We start from the raw sequence: 12,087 nt of genomic DNA, 5'->3' as shown, positions 1-12,087 counted from the left end.
GGCGGTGTGCCCGCTCCGGGTATGAGCGGCGTGTGCCTGCCTATGGCATCCTTGGGGGGATAGAGGAGCCATGGGGAAGCCGTGCCAGCCCGGTTGCAGCCGTGTACGAGCTCCTCAGCGCCAGCGTCGGAGTTTGAGGGCTTTAGCGGTATGCACGGCCAACTCATGCCGACCTCCTGGAACTCCCCGTCGGCTTCGCTCGCGGGTCGGTCCCGCTGATTTTTCTACCTTCATAATAAAAAAATCTTTTTTTTTTTATGGCATTTTCGGAAGCCTCAAGCCCACCTGGAGTTGCACGAGCAAGGCCACCTCGGCGTCTCCTTCCGAAAGCGGCCGGGAGCCAGTTCCGAGTATGAGCGGCGTGTGCCTGCCTTTTGCACCCGTGGGGGGATAGAGGGGCCCCTTGGGAGCTTGTACATGCCGGCAGCTTCCTTGTGGGAGCTCCACAGCGCCCGCGGCGAGTCCCGTTGTGTCCAGCCGGCTGACAAGCACTTCCGGTCCGCGAAGGATGCATGTCAGCGGCGGTGTGCCCGCTCCGGGTATGAGCGGCGTGTGCCTGCCTATGGCATCCTTGGGGGGATAGAGGAGCCATGGGGAAGCCGTGCCAGCCCGGTTGCAGCCGTGTACGAGCTCCTCAGCGCCAGCGTCGGAGTTTGAGGGCTTTAGCGGTATGCACGGCCAACTCATGCCGACCTCCTGGAACTCCCCGTCGGCTTCGCTCGCGGGTCGGTCCCGCTGATTTTTCTACCTTCATAATAAAAAAATCTTTTTTTTTTTATGGCATTTTCGGAAGCCTCAAGCCCACCTGGAGTTGCACGAGCAAGGCCACCTCGGCGTCTCCTTCCGAAAGCGGCCGGGAGCCAGTTCCGAGTATGAGCGGCGTGTGCCTGCCTTTTGCACCCGTGGGGGGATAGAGGGGCCCCTTGGGAGCTTGTACATGCCGGCAGCTTCCTTGTGGGAGCTCCACAGCGCCCGCGGCGAGTCCCGTTGTGTCCAGCCGGCTGACAAGCACTTCCGGTCCGCGAAGGATGCATGTCAGCGGCGGTGTGCCCGCTCCGGGTATGAGCGGCGTGTGCCTGCCTATGGCATCCTTGGGGGGATAGAGGAGCCATGGGGAAGCCGTGCCAGCCCGGTTGCAGCCGTGTACGAGCTCCTCAGCGCCAGCGTCGGAGTTTGAGGGCTTTAGCGGTATGCACGGCCAACTCATGCCGACCTCCTGGAACTCCCCGTCGGCTTCGCTCGCGGGTCGGTCCCGCTGATTTTTCTACCTTCATAATAAAAAAATCTTTTTTTTTTTATGGCATTTTCGGAAGCCTCAAGCCCACCTGGAGTTGCACGAGCAAGGCCACCTCGGCGTCTCCTTCCGAAAGCGGCCGGGAGCCAGTTCCGAGTATGAGCGGCGTGTGCCTGCCTTTTGCACCCGTGGGGGGATAGAGGGGCCCCTTGGGAGCTTGTACATGCCGGCAGCTTCCTTGTGGGAGCTCCACAGCGCCCGCGGCGAGTCCCGTTGTGTCCAGCCGGCTGACAAGCACTTCCGGTCCGCGAAGGATGCATGTCAGCGGCGGTGTGCCCGCTCCGGGTATGAGCGGCGTGTGCCTGCCTATGGCATCCTTGGGGGGATAGAGGAGCCATGGGGAAGCCGTGCCAGCCCGGTTGCAGCCGTGTACGAGCTCCTCAGCGCCAGCGTCGGAGTTTGAGGGCTTTAGCGGTATGCACGGCCAACTCATGCCGACCTCCTGGAACTCCCCGTCGGCTTCGCTCGCGGGTCGGTCCCGCTGATTTTTCTACCTTCATAATAAAAAAATCTTTTTTTTTTTATGGCATTTTCGGAAGCCTCAAGCCCACCTGGAGTTGCACGAGCAAGGCCACCTCGGCGTCTCCTTCCGAAAGCGGCCGGGAGCCAGTTCCGAGTATGAGCGGCGTGTGCCTGCCTTTTGCACCCGTGGGGGGATAGAGGGGCCCCTTGGGAGCTTGTACATGCCGGCAGCTTCCTTGTGGGAGCTCCACAGCGCCCGCGGCGAGTCCCGTTGTGTCCAGCCGGCTGACAAGCACTTCCGGTCCGCGAAGGATGCATGTCAGCGGCGGTGTGCCCGCTCCGGGTATGAGCGGCGTGTGCCTGCCTATGGCATCCTTGGGGGGATAGAGGAGCCATGGGGAAGCCGTGCCAGCCCGGTTGCAGCCGTGTACGAGCTCCTCAGCGCCAGCGTCGGAGTTTGAGGGCTTTAGCGGTATGCACGGCCAACTCATGCCGACCTCCTGGAACTCCCCGTCGGCTTCGCTCGCGGGTCGGTCCCGCTGATTTTTCTACCTTCATAATAAAAAAATCTTTTTTTTTTTATGGCATTTTCGGAAGCCTCAAGCCCACCTGGAGTTGCACGAGCAAGGCCACCTCGGCGTCTCCTTCCGAAAGCGGCCGGGAGCCAGTTCCGAGTATGAGCGGCGTGTGCCTGCCTTTTGCACCCGTGGGGGGATAGAGGGGCCCCTTGGGAGCTTGTACATGCCGGCAGCTTCCTTGTGGGAGCTCCACAGCGCCCGCGGCGAGTCCCGTTGTGTCCAGCCGGCTGACAAGCACTTCCGGTCCGCGAAGGATGCATGTCAGCGGCGGTGTGCCCGCTCCGGGTATGAGCGGAGTGTGCCTGCCTATGGCATCCTTGGGGGGATAGAGGAGCCATGGGGAAGCCGTGCCAGCCCGGTTGCAGCCGTGTACGAGCTCCTCAGCGCCAGCGTCGGAGTTTGAGGGCTTTAGCGGTATGCACGGCCAACTCATGCCGACCTCCTGGAACTCCCCGTCGGCTTCGCTCGCGGGTCGGTCCCGCTGATTTTTCTACCTTCATAATAAAAAAATCTTTTTTTTTTTATGGCATTTTCGGAAGCCTCAAGCCCACCTGGAGTTGCACGAGCAAGGCCACCTCGGCGTCTCCTTCCGAAAGCGGCCGGGAGCCAGTTCCGAGTATGAGCGGCGTGTGCCTGCCTTTTGCACCCGTGGGGGGATAGAGGGGCCCCTTGGGAGCTTGTACATGCCGGCAGCTTCCTTGTGGGAGCTCCACAGCGCCCGCGGCGAGTCCCGTTGTGTCCAGCCGGCTGACAAGCACTTCCGGTCCGCGAAGGATGCATGTCAGCGGCGGTGTGCCCGCTCCGGGTATGAGCGGAGTGTGCCTGCCTATGGCATCCTTGGGGGGATAGAGGAGCCATGGGGAAGCCGTGCCAGCCCGGTTGCAGCCGTGTACGAGCTCCTCAGCGCCAGCGTCGGAGTTTGAGGGCTTTAGCGGTATGCACGGCCAACTCATGCCGACCTCCTGGAACTCCCCGTCGGCTTCGCTCGCGGGTCGGTCCCGCTGATTTTTCTACCTTGATAATAAAAAAATCTTTTTTTTTTTATGGCATTTTCGGAAGCCTCAAGCCCACCTGGAGTTGCACGAGCAAGGCCACCTCGGCGTCTCCTTCCGAAAGCGGCCGGGAGCCAGTTCCGAGTATGAGCGGCGTGTGCCTGCCTTTTGCACCCGTGGGGGGATAGAGGGGCCCCTTGGGAGCTTGTACATGCCGGCAGCTTCCTTGTGGGAGCTCCACAGCGCCCGCGGCGAGTCCCGTTGTGTCCAGCCGGCTGACAAGCACTTCCGGTCCGCGAAGGATGCATGTCAGCGGCGGTGTGCCCGCTCCGGGTATGAGCGGCGTGTGCCTGCCTATGGCATCCTTGGGGGGATAGAGGAGCCATGGGGAAGCCGTGCCAGCCCGGTTGCAGCCGTGTACGAGCTCCTCAGCGCCAGCGTCGGAGTTTGAGGGCTTTAGCGGTATGCACGGCCAACTCATGCCGACCTCCTGGAACTCCCCGTCGGCTTCGCTCGCGGGTCGGTCCCGCTGATTTTTCTACCTTCATAATAAAAAAATCTTTTTTTTTTTATGGCATTTTCGGAAGCCTCAAGCCCACCTGGAGTTGCACGAGCAAGGCCACCTCGGCGTCTCCTTCCGAAAGCGGCCGGGAGCCAGTTCCGAGTATGAGCGGCGTGTGCCTGCCTTTTGCACCCGTGGGGGGATAGAGGGGCCCCTTGGGAGCTTGTACATGCCGGCAGCTTCCTTGTGGGAGCTCCACAGCGCCCGCGGCGAGTCCCGTCGTGTCCAGCCGGCTGACAAGCACTTCCGGTCCGCGAAGGATGCATGTCAGCGGCGGTGTGCCCGCTCCGGGTATGAGCGGCGTGTGCCTGCCTATGGCATCCTTGGGGGGATAGAGGAGCCATGGGGAAGCCGTGCCAGCCCGGTTGCAGCCGTGTACGAGCTCCTCAGCGCCAGCGTCGGAGTTTGAGGGCTTTAGCGGTATGCACGGCCAACTCATGCCGACCTCCTGGAACTCCCCGTCGGCTTCGCTCGCGGGTCGGTCCCGCTGATTTTTCTACCTTCATAATAAAAAAATCTTTTTTTTTTTATGGCATTTTCGGAAGCCTCAAGCCCACCTGGAGTTGCACGAGCAAGGCCACCTCGGCGTCTCCTTCCGAAAGCGGCCGGGAGCCAGTTCCGAGTATGAGCGGCGTGTGCCTGCCTTTTGCACCCGTGGGGGGATAGAGGGGCCCCTTGGGAGCTTGTACATGCCGGCAGCTTCCTTGTGGGAGCTCCACAGCGCCCGCGGCGAGTCCCGTTGTGTCCAGCCGGCTGACAAGCACTTCCGGTCCGCGAAGGATGCATGTCAGCGGCGGTGTGCCCGCTCCGGGTATGAGCGGCGTGTGCCTGCCTATGGCATCCTTGGGGGGATAGAGGAGCCATGGGGAAGCCGTGCCAGCCCGGTTGCAGCCGTGTACGAGCTCCTCAGCGCCAGCGTCGGAGTTTGAGGGCTTTAGCGGTATGCACGGCCAACTCATGCCGACCTCCTGGAACTCCCCGTCGGCTTCGCTCGCGGGTCGGTCCCGCTGATTTTTCTACCTTCATAATAAAAAAATCTTTTTTTTTTTATGGCATTTTCGGAAGCCTCAAGCCCACCTGGAGTTGCACGAGCAAGGCCACCTCGGCGTCTCCTTCCGAAAGCGGCCGGGAGCCAGTTCCGAGTATGAGCGGCGTGTGCCTGCCTTTTGCACCCGTGGGGGGATAGAGGGGCCCCTTGGGAGCTTGTACATGCCGGCAGCTTCCTTGTGGGAGCTCCACAGCGCCCGCGGCGAGTCCCGTTGTGTCCAGCCGGCTGACAAGCACTTCCGGTCCGCGAAGGATGCATGTCAGCGGCGGTGTGCCCGCTCCGGGTATGAGCGGCGTGTGCCTGCCTATGGCATCCTTGGGGGGATAGAGGAGCCATGGGGAAGCCGTGCCAGCCCGGTTGCAGCCGTGTACGAGCTCCTCAGCGCCAGCGTCGGAGTTTGAGGGCTTTAGCGGTATGCACGGCCAACTCATGCCGACCTCCTGGAACTCCCCGTCGGCTTCGCTCGCGGGTCGGTCCCGCTGATTTTTCTACCTTCATAATAAAAAAATCTTTTTTTTTTTATGGCATTTTCGGAAGCCTCAAGCCCACCTGGAGTTGCACGAGCAAGGCCACCTCGGCGTCTCCTTCCGAAAGCGGCCGGGAGCCAGTTCCGAGTATGAGCGGCGTGTGCCTGCCTTTTGCACCCGTGGGGGGATAGAGGGGCAACTTGGGAGCTTGTACATGCCGGCAGCTTCCTTGTGGGAGCTCCACAGCGCCCGCGGCGAGTCCTGTTGTGTCCAGCCGGCTGACAAGCACTTCCGGTCCGCGAAGGATGCATGTCAGCGGCGGTGTGCCCGCTCCGGGTATGAGCGGCGTGTGCCTGCCTATGGCATCCTTGGGGGGATAGAGGAGCCATGGGGAAGCCGTGCCAGCCCGGTTGCAGCCGTGTACGAGCTCCTCAGCGCCAGCGTCGGAGTTTGAGGGCTTTAGCGGTATGCACGGCCAACTCATGCCGACCTCCTGGAACTCCCCGTCGGCTTCGCTCGCGGGTCGGTCCCGCTGATTTTTCTACCTTCATAATAAAAAAATCTTTTTTTTTTTATGGCATTTTCGGAAGCCTCAAGCCCACCTGGAGTTGCACGAGCAAGGCCACCTCGGCGTCTCCTTCCGAAAGCGGCCGGGAGCCAGTTCCGAGTATGAGCGGCGTGTGCCTGCCTTTTGCACCCGTGGGGGGATAGAGGGGCCCCTTGGGAGCTTGTACATGCCGGCAGCTTCCTTGTGGGAGCTCCACAGCGCCCGCGGCGAGTCCCGTTGTGTCCAGCCGGCTGACAAGCACTTCCGGTCCGCGAAGGATGCATGTCAGCGGCGGTGTGCCCGCTCCGGGTATGAGCGGCGTGTGCCTGCCTATGGCATCCTTGGGGGGATAGAGGAGCCATGGGGAAGCCGTGCCAGCCCGGTTGCAGCCGTGTACGAGCTCCTCAGCGCCAGCGTCGGAGTTTGAGGGCTTTAGCGGTATGCACGGCCAACTCATGCCGACCTCCTGGAACTCCCCGTCGGCTTCGCTCGCGGGTCGGTCCCGCTGATTTTTCTACCTTCATAATAAAAAAATCTTTTTTTTTTTATGGCATTTTCGGAAGCCTCAAGCCCACCTGGAGTTGCACGAGCAAGGCCACCTCGGCGTCTCCTTCCGAAAGCGGCCGGGAGCCAGTTCCGAGTATGAGCGGCGTGTGCCTGCCTTTTGCACCCGTGGGGGGATAGAGGGGCCCCTTGGGAGCTTGTACATGCCGGCAGCTTCCTTGTGGGAGCTCCACAGCGCCCGCGGCGAGTCCCGTTGTGTCCAGCCGGCTGACAAGCACTTCCGGTCCGCGAAGGATGCATGTCAGCGGCGGTGTGCCCGCTCCGGGTATGAGCGGCGTGTGCCTGCCTATGGCATCCTTGGGGGGATAGAGGAGCCATGGGGAAGCCGTGCCAGCCCGGTTGCAGCCGTGTACGAGCTCCTCAGCGCCAGCGTCGGAGTTTGAGGGCTTTAGCGGTATGCACGGCCAACTCATGCCGACCTCCTGGAACTCCCCGTCGGCTTCGCTCGCGGGTCGGTCCCGCTGATTTTTCTACCTTCATAATAAAAAAATCTTTTTTTTTTTATGGCATTTTCGGAAGCCTCAAGCCCACCTGGAGTTGCACGAGCAAGGCCACCTCGGCGTCTCCTTCCGAAAGCGGCCGGGAGCCAGTTCCGAGTATGAGCGGCGTGTGCCTGCCTTTTGCACCCGTGGGGGGATAGAGGGGCCCCTTGGGAGCTTGTACATGCCGGCAGCTTCCTTGTGGGAGCTCCACAGCGCCCGCGGCGAGTCCCGTTGTGTCCAGCCGGCTGACAAGCACTTCCGGTCCGCGAAGGATGCATGTCAGCGGCGGTGTGCCCGCTCCGGGTATGAGCGGCGTGTGCCTGCCTATGGCATCCTTGGGGGGATAGAGGAGCCATGGGGAAGCCGTGCCAGCCCGGTTGCAGCCGTGTACGAGCTCCTCAGCGCCAGCGTCGGAGTTTGAGGGCTTTAGCGGTATGCACGGCCAACTCATGCCGACCTCCTGGAACTCCCCGTCGGCTTCGCTCGCGGGTCGGTCCCGCTGATTTTTCTACCTTCATAATAAAAAAATCTTTTTTTTTTTATGGCATTTTCGGAAGCCTCAAGCCCACCTGGAGTTGCACGAGCAAGGCCACCTCGGCGTCTCCTTCCGAAAGCGGCCGGGAGCCAGTTCCGAGTATGAGCGGCGTGTGCCTGCCTTTTGCACCCGTGGGGGGATAGAGGGGCCCCTTGGGAGCTTGTACATGCCGGCAGCTTCCTTGTGGGAGCTCCACAGCGCCCGCGGCGAGTCCCGTTGTGTCCAGCCGGCTGACAAGCACTTCCGGTCCGCGAAGGATGCATGTCAGCGGCGGTGTGCCCGCTCCGGGTATGAGCGGCGTGTGCCTGCCTATGGCATCCTTGGGGGGATAGAGGAGCCATGGGGAAGCCGTGCCAGCCCGGTTGCAGCCGTGTACGAGCTCCTCAGCGCCAGCGTCGGAGTTTGAGGGCTTTAGCGGTATGCACGGCCAACTCATGCCGACCTCCTGGAACTCCCCGTCGGCTTCGCTCGCGGGTCGGTCCCGCTGATTTTTCTACCTTCATAATAAAAAAATCTTTTTTTTTTTATGGCATTTTCGGAAGCCTCAAGCCCACCTGGAGTTGCACGAGCAAGGCCACCTCGGCGTCTCCTTCCGAAAGCGGCCGGGAGCCAGTTCCGAGTATGAGCGGCGTGTGCCTGCCTTTTGCACCCGTGGGGGGATAGAGGGGCCCCTTGGGAGCTTGTACATGCCGGCAGCTTCCTTGTGGGAGCTCCACAGCGCCCGCGGCGAGTCCCGTTGTGTCCAGCCGGCTGACAAGCACTTCCGGTCCGCGAAGGATGCATGTCAGCGGCGGTGTGCCCGCTCCGGGTATGAGCGGCGTGTGCCTGCCTATGGCATCCTTGGGGGGATAGAGGAGCCATGGGGAAGCCGTGCCAGCCCGGTTGCAGCCGTGTACGAGCTCCTCAGCGCCAGTGTCGGAGTTTGAGGGCTTTAGCGGTATGCACGGCCAACTCATGCCGACCTCCTGGAACTCCCCGTCGGCTTCGCTCGCGGGTCGGTCCCGCTGATTTTTCTACCTTCATAATAAAAAAATCTTTTTTTTTTTATGGCATTTTCGGAAGCCTCAAGCCCACCTGGAGTTGCACGAGCAAGGCCACCTCGGCGTCTCCTTCCGAAAGCGGCCGGGAGCCAGTTCCGAGTATGAGCGGCGTGTGCCTGCCTTTTGCACCCGTGGGGGGATAGAGGGGCAACTTGGGAGCTTGTACATGCCGGCAGCTTCCTTGTGGGAGCTCCACAGCGCCCGCGGCGAGTCCCGTTGTGTCCAGCCGGCTGACAAGCACTTCCGGTCCGCGAAGGATGCATGTCAGCGGCGGTGTGCCCGCTCCGGGTATGAGCGGCGTGTGCCTGCCTATGGCATCCTTGGGGGGATAGAGGAGCCATGGGGAAGCCGTGCCAGCCCGGTTGCAGCCGTGTACGAGCTCCTCAGCGCCAGCGTCGGAGTTTGAGGGCTTTAGCGGTATGCACGGCCAACTCATGCCGACCTCCTGGAACTCCCCGTCGGCTTCGCTCGCGGGTCGGTCCCGCTGATTTTTCTACCTTCATAATAAAAAAATCTTTTTTTTTTTATGGCATTTTCGGAAGCCTCAAGCCCACCTGGAGTTGCACGAGCAAGGCCACCTCGGCGTCTCCTTCCGAAAGCGGCCGGGAGCCAGTTCCGAGTATGAGCGGTGTGTGCCTGCCTTTTGCACCCGTGGGGGGATAGAGGGGCCCCTTGGGAGCTTGTACATGCCGGCAGCTTCCTTGTGGGAGCTCCACAGCGCCCGCGGCGAGTCCCGTTGTGTCCAGCCGGCTGACAAGCACTTCCGGTCCGCGAAGGATGCATGTCAGCGGCGGTGTGCCCGCTCCGGGTATGAGCGGCGTGTGCCTGCCTATGGCATCCTTGGGGGGATAGAGGAGCCATGGGGAAGCCGTGCCAGCCCGGTTGCAGCCGTGTACGAGCTCCTCAGCGCCAGCGTCGGAGTTTGAGGGCTTTAGCGGTATGCACGGCCAACTCATGCCGACCTCCTGGAACTCCCCGTCGGCTTCGCTCGCGGGTCGGTCCCGCTGATTTTTCTACCTTCATAATAAAAAAATCTTTTTTTTTTTATGGCATTTTCGGAAGCCTCAAGCCCACCTGGAGTTGCACGAGCAAGGCCACCTCGGCGTCTCCTTCCGAAAGCGGCCGGGAGCCAGTTCCGAGTATGAGCGGCGTGTGCCTGCCTTTTGCACCCGTGGGGGGATAGAGGGGCCCCTTGGGAGCTTGTACATGCCGGCAGCTTCCTTGTGGGAGCTCCACAGCGCCCGCGGCGAGTCCCGTTGTGTCCAGCCGGCTGACAAGCACTTCCGGTCCGCGAAGGATGCATGTCAGCGGCGGTGTGCCCGCTCCGGGTATGAGCGGCGTGTGCCTGCCTATGGCATCCTTGGGGGATAGAGGAGCCATGGGGAAGCCGTGCCAGCCCGGTTGCAGCCGTGTACGAGCTCCTCAGCGCCAGCGTCGGAGTTTGAGGGCTTTAGCGGTATGCACGGCCAACTCATGCCGACCTCCTGGAACTCCCCGTCGGCTTCGCTCGCGGGTCGGTCCCGCTGATTTTTCTACCTTCATAATAAAAAAATCTTTTTTTTTTTATGGCATTTTCGGAAGCCTCAAGCCCACCTGGAGTTGCACGAGCAAGGCCACCTCGGCGTCTCCTTCCGAAAGCGGCCGGGAGCCAGTTCCGAGTATGAGCGGCGTGTGCCTGCCTTTTGCACCCGTGGGGGGATAGAGGGGCCCCTTGGGAGCTTGTACATGCCGGCAGCTTCCTTGTGGGAGCTCCACAGCGCCCGCGGCGAGTCCCGTTGTGTCCAGCCGGCTGACAAGCACTTCCGGTCCGCGAAGGATGCATGTCAGCGGCGGTGTGCCCGCTCCGGGTATGAGCGGCGTGTGCCTGCCTATGGCATCCTTGGGGGGATAGAGGAGCCATGGGGAAGCCGTGCCAGCCCGGTTGCAGCCGTGTACGAGCTCCTCAGCGCCAGCGTCGGAGTTTGAGGGCTTTAGCGGTATGCACGGCCAACTCATGCCGACCTCCTGGAACTCCCCGTCGGCTTCGCTCGCGGGTCGGTCCCGCTGATTTTTCTACCTTCATAATAAAAAAATCTTTTTTTTTTTCTGCCATTTTCGGAAGCCTCAAGCCCACCTGGAGTTGCACGAGCAAGGCCACCTCGGCGTCTCCTTCCGAAAGCGGCCGGGAGCCAGTTCCGAGTATGAGCGGCGTGTGCCTGCCTTTTGCACCCGTGGGGGGATAGAGGGGCCCCTTGGGAGCTTGTACATGCCGGCAGCTTCCTTGTGGGAGCTCCACAGCGCCCGCGGCGAGTCCCGTTGTGTCCAGCCGGCTGACAAGCACTTCCGGTCCGCGAAGGATGCATGTCAGCGGCGGTGTGCCCGCTCCGGGTATGAGCGGCGTGTGCCTGCCTATGGCATCCTTGGGGGGATAGAGGAGCCATGGGGAAGCCGTGCCAGCCCGGTTGCAGCCGTGTACGAGCTCCTCAGCGCCAGCGTCGGAGTTTGAGGGCTTTAGCGGTATGCACGGCCAACTCATGCCGACCTCCTGGAACTCCCCGTCGGCTTCGCTCGCGGGTCGGTCCCGCTGATTTTTCTACCTTCATAATAAAAAAATCTTTTTTTTTTTATGGCATTTTCGGAAGCCTCAAGCCCACCTGGAGTTGCACGAGCAAGGCCACCTCGGCGTCTCCTTCCGAAAGCGGCCGGGAGCCAGTTCCGAGTATGAGCGGCGTGTGCCTGCCTTTTGCACCCGTGGGGGGATAGAGGGGCAACTTGGGAGCTTGTACATGCCGGCAGCTTCCTTGTGGGAGCTCCACAGCGCCCGCGGCGAGTCCCGTTGTGTCCAGCCGGCTGACAAGCACTTCCGGTCCGCGAAGGATGCATGTCAGCGGCGGTGTGCCCGCTCCGGGTATGAGCGGCGTGTGCCTGCCTATGGCATCCTTGGGGGGATAGAGGAGCCATGGGGAAGCCGTGCCAGCCCGGTTGCAGCCGTGTACGAGCTCCTCAGCGCCAGCGTCGGAGTTTGAGGGCTTTAGCGGTATGCACGGCCAACTCATGCCGACCTCCTGGAACTCCCCGTCGGCTTCGCTCGCGGGTCGGTCCCGCTGATTTTTCTACCTTCATAATAAAAAAATCTTTTTTTTTTTATGGCATTTTCGGAAGCCTCAAGCCCACCTGGAGTTGCACGAGCAAGGCCACCTCGGCGTCTCCTTCCGAAAGCGGCCGGGAGCCAGTTCCGAGTATGAGCGGCGTGTGCCTGCCTTTTGCACCCGTGGGGGGATAGAGGGGCCCCTTGGGAGCTTGTACATGCCGGCAGCTTCCTTGTGGGAGCTCCACAGCGCCCGCGGCGAGTCCCGTTGTGTCCAGCCGGCTGACAAGCACTTCCGGTCCGCGAAGGATGCATGTCAGCGGCGGTGTGCCCGCTCCGGGTATGAGCGGCGTGTGCCTGCCTATGGCATCCTTGGGGGGATAGAGGAGCCATGGGGAAGCCGTGCCAGCCCGGTTGCAGCCGTGTACGAGCTCCTCAGCGCCAGCGTC

The sequence above is a fragment of the Rhinoderma darwinii genome, chromosome 1, assembly GCF_050947455.1.
Source record: "Rhinoderma darwinii isolate aRhiDar2 chromosome 1, aRhiDar2.hap1, whole genome shotgun sequence".
NCBI classification, from domain to species: Eukaryota; Metazoa; Chordata; class Amphibia; order Anura; family Rhinodermatidae; genus Rhinoderma; species Rhinoderma darwinii.
The sequence above is the reverse complement of the archived record's forward strand: the minus strand, read 5'-3'. Positions refer to the sequence as shown.